The 6908-nt window shown below is 34.2% G+C and overlaps 1 long non-coding RNA gene across 1 annotated transcript; it reads left to right on the top strand.

Moving 5' to 3' along the window:
* Positions 1-1960: 1960 nt before the first annotated feature.
* Positions 1961-3183, top strand: LOC109580613 (uncharacterized). Its single transcript, XR_002184296.1, has 3 exons — positions 1961-2031; positions 2421-2624; positions 2924-3183. It is a non-coding gene; the product is annotated as an uncharacterized LOC109580613 (long non-coding RNA).
* The last annotated feature ends 3725 nt before the right edge of the window (positions 3184-6908 follow it).

Here is a 6908-nt window from a genome sequence, read left to right as displayed (position 1 = left end):
GATTTGGTTGCATCAATCAATGCTCTCATTATGCCATTGGCTCCATATCTCATTGTCTCCAATGACTCAACCTTCCAACTGAATCATGATCACATATATTATTGAATACACTCCTTATGCCTTTGGGACACTCACTGTCTTGTTTCCTTTATACTAGCCTCTTTGGTTTTATTTTAGTTTTTAGACTCTTGCATTAGCTAGATCTATAGTCTATAGTGTGTTTGTAAAATTATTATTAAAAAAGTATTTTATTATGATTTAAGCTGCCATAATGTGAGCAATTGTTGTAAGTATACAATATAGTTGCAAAATTGTTGTTATTGTTTATGTCACCAGTTGATGATGTCATAAATTTCTTTTATCTTATAAGGAAAGTAGTTTGATAGCAATGATGAGAGAAGTAGTGCTAGTCTTTGTTTTATGTGTTCTGTCACTATCAGTTGTTGTAAAAAAACTCTTGTTAACTCTCTTTCTCCTCCTTTATTTGTGTGAGTATTTATCACTAATCACCTCAACTTGTGAAATCCAAGGGTAGTAGTTGGTATAGTTAGTATATCCAACAGGTTCTTTGGAACACTATTCTGTTACTATTTTTAGCAACTAAGAGTTGCACTTTATCATTGTGTTTATTTTTAGGTTTTTGTGACAATCTAGAATTATTCTCTAGTGAACTAAAGATGTCTTGCTTCTTTTTGGAACTTTTTGTACTATTTTAACCATCACTCAATAATATTCATATTATTATACTTCCTTATCAGCACTCTGGTGCTTCCCCATACCTGCTTGTCTATATAACCATGCCTCTACTGTGGTCATTCCTTATAATCAGTGCATTCCCTCCTTAGCATGTTAATCTATAGTAGGCCACAACTGAATTGACTTCTCTTCAGTCACTCTCTCTATAAATTGACCTGTGTATTTTATTACTTAAAAGCAGGCCAACTTCTGCCATGAAGACATGGTTGCTAGTATCACTGCTCCTGCTGTTAGTGCTTGTCCCTAATGCCATAGCTTTCTCTAATCCTACAAGAAATGGTGATGATGTTACCCTTCCTCCTTGCAATTTTCCTAATGGTATCTATTATCAAAATGGTCCCAACCCTGGCACACCCGTGGCTCCAGTTAACCAAAACTATACCTTGACCATCAATGGATCTACTGAGGGTCGATATACGTGTGGTCCCAGTGGTTCTGGTGGACAAATAACACTCCTCCGTAAGTCAGTCACAAGCAGGTTTTATGCATACTATAATATTTCATCATCATTTTAGGTCAATTTAAAGAAAACAAGACTTTAGTACCTAAAACCTTTACTTGGGGACAACGTCAGGTTCTTGACTGTACTGGCTATGTACCTGGAAACTTTCACCGTGGCTATAAAGTTACATGGTTGCTAGATGGCCGTCAGCCATGTATTAAAAATTCTGCCTGTGAAGACAATAGCTTCAACATAAACTCCAATAATTTCAGTTTAAGTTTTGATTATTATCCAACTTTCACCACCTATGAATGTCAAATTGAATCAGATGAGGATACGTCTTTAACAACTGTCACTGTAGCATCCTACACATTGAGTCCTTCAAATAATGATCAAAGTATGTCTCATTAGTAACCTTAACAATTTATTATCATTATGATTCTCTCCTTTTATAGCTCAAACTAAATTTATCAAAAAATTGAAGCCAGTTTTAGTTGAGAATGACATGAATAAAGTTGAATTCTCCTGCTCTGCTTCAGTACAAAGCAATGCTAGCATTAATTTTAATGTATCTGACCTGTTTGGCAATAACTCTATCAGCCCTGCTGATTGTGATGTAACTACCACTGACAACCCAACCATTCGTATGTGTTCTAAGACATTACTAGGCATGAATGTCAAGATAATGTGTAACTATTCTACCAGCTACGAGATCCATTGTACTTTCTCATGGAATTTAACAAACAGCATTGAAAGTAGAGTTTATTCAGTTGCTTGCCATGTCAATGATGGTACAACTAAGAATAGTACAAGAACAGAACTTATTGTCAGAGGTAAGATCTAATAATCTTGATAATTTACAACTAACATTTACTAAGAATGTATTCCTACATGTATACCATAAGCTATAGTAGTTGCATGTACATGTACATTAGTATGTAGACTCTATGTACACATGAGTAAATGACCTGTATGCACATGCATGATAAGGGAGTGAGTGAATCCCAACAAATCAATTTCTGTGAGCTAGGGGGAATTTTTTGTACTACCAAGTCTCACTCTAATTCAATAATGAGAGAATCACAGGGAGGACAAGCAAAGGAATGCTATCAGTATCAATTTGTATCTTGTGTTACATTCAAAACAGTATGGTTTCCTAGGGCTTTTTATTTCAATAGTAAAATTACTGCTTTGCTTGTTCCTATTTTATCTGATTCCACAGATTTCTCTAATCCTACAAGACACGGTAATGAGGTTACCCTTTCTCTTTGCAGTTTTCCTGATGGTATATATTATCAAAATGGTCCCAACCCTAACTTACTGGTGGCCCCAATTAATCAAAGCTATACCCTGACCGTCAATGGATCTACTGAAGGTCGATACAGATGTGGTTCCAGTGGTATTGGTAGAACAATAATAGTCCTCCGTAAGTCAAGCAGGTTTTATGCATACTACCATATACCGGCTTATTTTCACGAATCTTTGCATTTTAAAGATTTTGCAGAATTAATTTTTGCGAATTGCTTGCAGCATAGATATAGTCTACAAACACATTATTGTGTTTGTGTATCTATGCTATGCTTGCAGACAGCACCACGTGGCAATGGAGAGCAGAATTTTGCATTGAAAAATTTTTGCAAATGATCACCAAACCACAAAATTCGCAAAAATATCTTACCACAAAAATAAACCAGTATATGGTATAATATTTTATCATCATTTTAGGTCAATTTAAAGAAAACAATACTTTAGTACCTAAAACTTTAACTTGGGGACAACGTCAGGTTCTTGACTGTACTGGCTATGTACCTGGAAACTATCACAAAGGCTATAAAGTTGCATGGTTACTAGATGGCCGTCAAAGATGTATTAAAGGCTCTGCCTGTGAAGCCAATAACTTCAACATAAACCCCGATAATTTCAGTTTAAGTTTTGATTATTACCCAACTTTCACCACCTATGAATGTCAAATTGAATCAGATGAGGATACGTCTTTGATAATTGTCACTGTAGCATCCTACACATTGAGTCCTTCAAATAATAATAGCAGTAAGTCTCATTAGTAACCTTAACAATTTATTATTATTATTATGATTCTCTTTTTTTATAGCTCAAACTAAATTTATCAAAAACTTAAAGCCAGTTCTAGTTGAGAATGGCATGAATAAAGTTGAATTCTCCTGCTCTACTTCAGTACAAAGAAATGCTAGCATTTATTTTGAAGTATCTGACCTGTTTGGCAATAACTCTATCAGCCCTGCTGACTGTGATGTGACGACCACCACTGACAACCCAACCATTCGTTCATGTAGTAAAACATTACATGGTATGAATGTCATGATAATGTGTAGCTATTCTACCAGCTACGAGATCCATTGTACTTTCTCATGGAATTTAGTAAACATCACTCAAAGTAGAGTCTATCCAGTTGCTTGCCATGTCAATGATGGTACAACTAAGAATAGTACAAGAACAGAACTCATTGTTGGAGGTAAGATCTAATAATCTTGATAATTTACAACTAACAATTACCAAGAATGTACTCCTACATGTATATACTGTATAGTGAGAAATTTTGGAGAGGGATTAAATTTGGTGAATCTGGCGTTTTGATAGCCATTCACCAAAATAAAAATCCACCATTTTAATCCATTATATGCATGCTCAATGGCATGTGGCCACAAATTTGCCAAATTAAAATTCACCAATCACCAAAATTTAGCAATTTGCCAAATTTTAGCCCCTCCAAAATTTCCTGCTTTATGATATAACATTATTTATAGCAGTTATTTACATGTTACACATTATTTATAGTACATGTCATGTATGTATGCATGAGTATATGACTTGTATGTACATGTATGATGCTATTGAATCTGTGGTAATGTAAAAGTGCATCTGTGTATGTTAAGGGATTGAGCTAGGGAGAATTTTTTGTACTACTAATTTACTAAAGCCCACTCTAATTCAATAAGCTTGCCAGAGAGATCAAGAGTGAGAGAATCACAGTGAGGACAAAAGCCAATGTGTACTATAATGATTTTTAAAGCACTATTAATTGTGAATTTTAGCTGAGCCTTTCAGTGTTCTCAGAAGCGGAAATAATGTTACCCTCACTGGTTGCTTTTACAAGATATACCATAATGGCATAGAATTGTCTGAAATCAATCAAAATTATACTGTGATAGTCACCAATATTACTGAAGGTGTATATAACTGTGGAACTGATACTATTAATAATCTTCTTGGCAGTAAAACAGTCCTCCGTAAGTCACAAACAGTTTATTACAGTTTTTTAATTTCATCATGATTTTTAGGTCAATTTTTACAAAATGATACTATAGTACCTAAAACCTTTACTTGGGGACAACGTCAGGTTCTTGACTGTACTGGCTATGTAGCTGGAAACTATCACGAAGGCTATAAAGTTGCATGGTTGCTAGATGGTCTTCAAAAATATATTAGATCTAACGGCTCTTTTGACAATAACTTTAACTTAAATCCTGATAATTTCAGTTTAAGTTTTGATTATTACCCAACTTTCACCACCTATGAATGTCAAATTGAATCAGATGAGGATACGTCTTTGACAACTGTCACTGTAGCATCCTACACATTAAGTCCTTCACATAATGATCAAAGTATGTCTCATTAGTAACCTTAACAATTTATTATTATTATGATTCTCTTCTTTTATAGCTCAAACTAAATTTATCAAAAACTTGAAGCCAGTTCTAGTCGAGAATGGCATGAATAAAGTTGAATTCTCCTGCTCTGCTTCAGTACAAAGCAATACTACCATTAATTTTGAAGTATCTGACCAGTTTGGCAATGAGTTTATCAGCTCTGCTGACTGTAATATAACCACTGACAACCCAACCACTCGTATGTGCATTAAGACAATACCTATACTTGACATAAATGTCATTATGATAATGTGTGACTATTCTACCAGCTATGAGATCCATTGTACTTTCTCATGGAATTTAGCAAACAGTAATGCAAGAAAAGTCTATTCAGTTGCTTGCCATGTCAATGATGGTACAACTGAGGTTATTACAAGAACAGAACTCATTGTCAGAGGTAAGATCTAATAATCTTGATAATTAACAACTAACATTTAATTTACTAAGAATGTATCTCTACATGTATATATAACATATTATCTATAGTAGTTGCACATTAGCATGTATGTATGTATGCATGAGTAAATGACCTGTATGTACATGTATGATGTTATTGAATCTGTGGTAATGTTAAAAGTGAGATGATGCTTACAACTTATTGGGCGTGGTCATGAAAATATTGAAATCTAGTATTAATATCAATGATATTCATAAATATATCGATAATATTATTGTATCATTTTAAAATTTTCAATATTGCCCAGCACTAGCACATGTTGTCAGTTTGCAGCCATGGCCAAGCGCCCTCATATCTAAATTAGACTATGAAGAATGCAATTTAATACTTCAGTAGTAACAATGTAGGGCAAATTAGTTTTGAAATCATACATGTAAAACAATTATTATTTTTCTTTGTTTTGGCAAAGCCAATGCACCAATTATGTCTCGTTTGTTATTTAGGATGTAACAATCCTTGTAATTCTGAATGTACTGGAGGAGATGATTGTTGTTTATCATTTACTCCTAATAGTCAGTGTATTACTAGGACTGACTGTACATCATCAGGTCCTAACTATGTTGCTACTGAGAGTAATAGCTTCACTTGCAGTAAGTATTACCATTGCTATTATTATTATGATTATTATTGTTATTATTATTCTGTTTTATTATTAGCTTGTAACTCAACCTGTTCTGATGGTTATACTGTTAATTCTAATTGTACTGACTGTGATTTCACTAGTATCTGTAGTAGAGACAGTCCATGTATGAATGGACGACAGTGTATACAGTATTCACCTCATTATACTTGTGATTGTACTCGTACTGGGTACCAGAGAGTCAACTGTACTGGTGAGTAACTGGCTGCAATCTGTACTATTTGAATCATTTGATTGTTTTTACACAACAGCAGAAGAATGCTATCAGTATCAATTTGTATCTTGTGTTACATTCAAAATATAGTGTTTTCCTGGGGCTTTTTGTCTCAATAGTAAAATTGCTGTTTTGCTTATTGATTTTCTCTTATCAACAGACTCGATTTTTTCCCCATCACCCCTTCCCCTCATCTGTTGCAAGTTCATATCTTACTCCTTTTACTCCCCCTCCCTTACCAATTTCATGTATTGTTACTAACTGTGACAATTGTCAAAACTCATCTTGTTGTAAAACATCCATATGAAAAGAATTTTAACTAGACGAAGTAAAACATTAAAGGGCGAGCCCAAGCAAGCAAAGCCTAATACACAGCAGATCTTGATTTCAAATGATACTCATGCATGATTGTGTAGAGCATTGTGTAGTGGATGGAACAATGATAAGAAACCATGAAAATATTTTATCTCTGCTGTCTTAAGCTGGAGAAGTGTTTGGTCAACAGTTATTATTGTATATAAACATGTCTCTTTTCTTCCTTATCCTATAGATTCTTCTTCAGTGACAAATCTACCCTCAACTGAAACTCCTCAGTTACTATCATTGACACTAATGATTGTAGCTCCTGTTGTATTTGTGCTAGTACTCTGTGTTTGTATTATCATAGTATTTGTGATTGTGATAATTGTTAGGAGGAACAGAAAGAAGAAACT

Source organism: Amphimedon queenslandica, unplaced genomic scaffold, assembly GCF_000090795.2.
Source record: "Amphimedon queenslandica unplaced genomic scaffold, v1.1 AMPQUscaffold_13484, whole genome shotgun sequence".
NCBI lineage: Eukaryota > Metazoa > Porifera > Demospongiae > Haplosclerida > Niphatidae > Amphimedon > Amphimedon queenslandica.
Note: the sequence above shows the minus strand (reverse complement) of the source record. Positions and strands in the feature narration are given on the sequence as shown.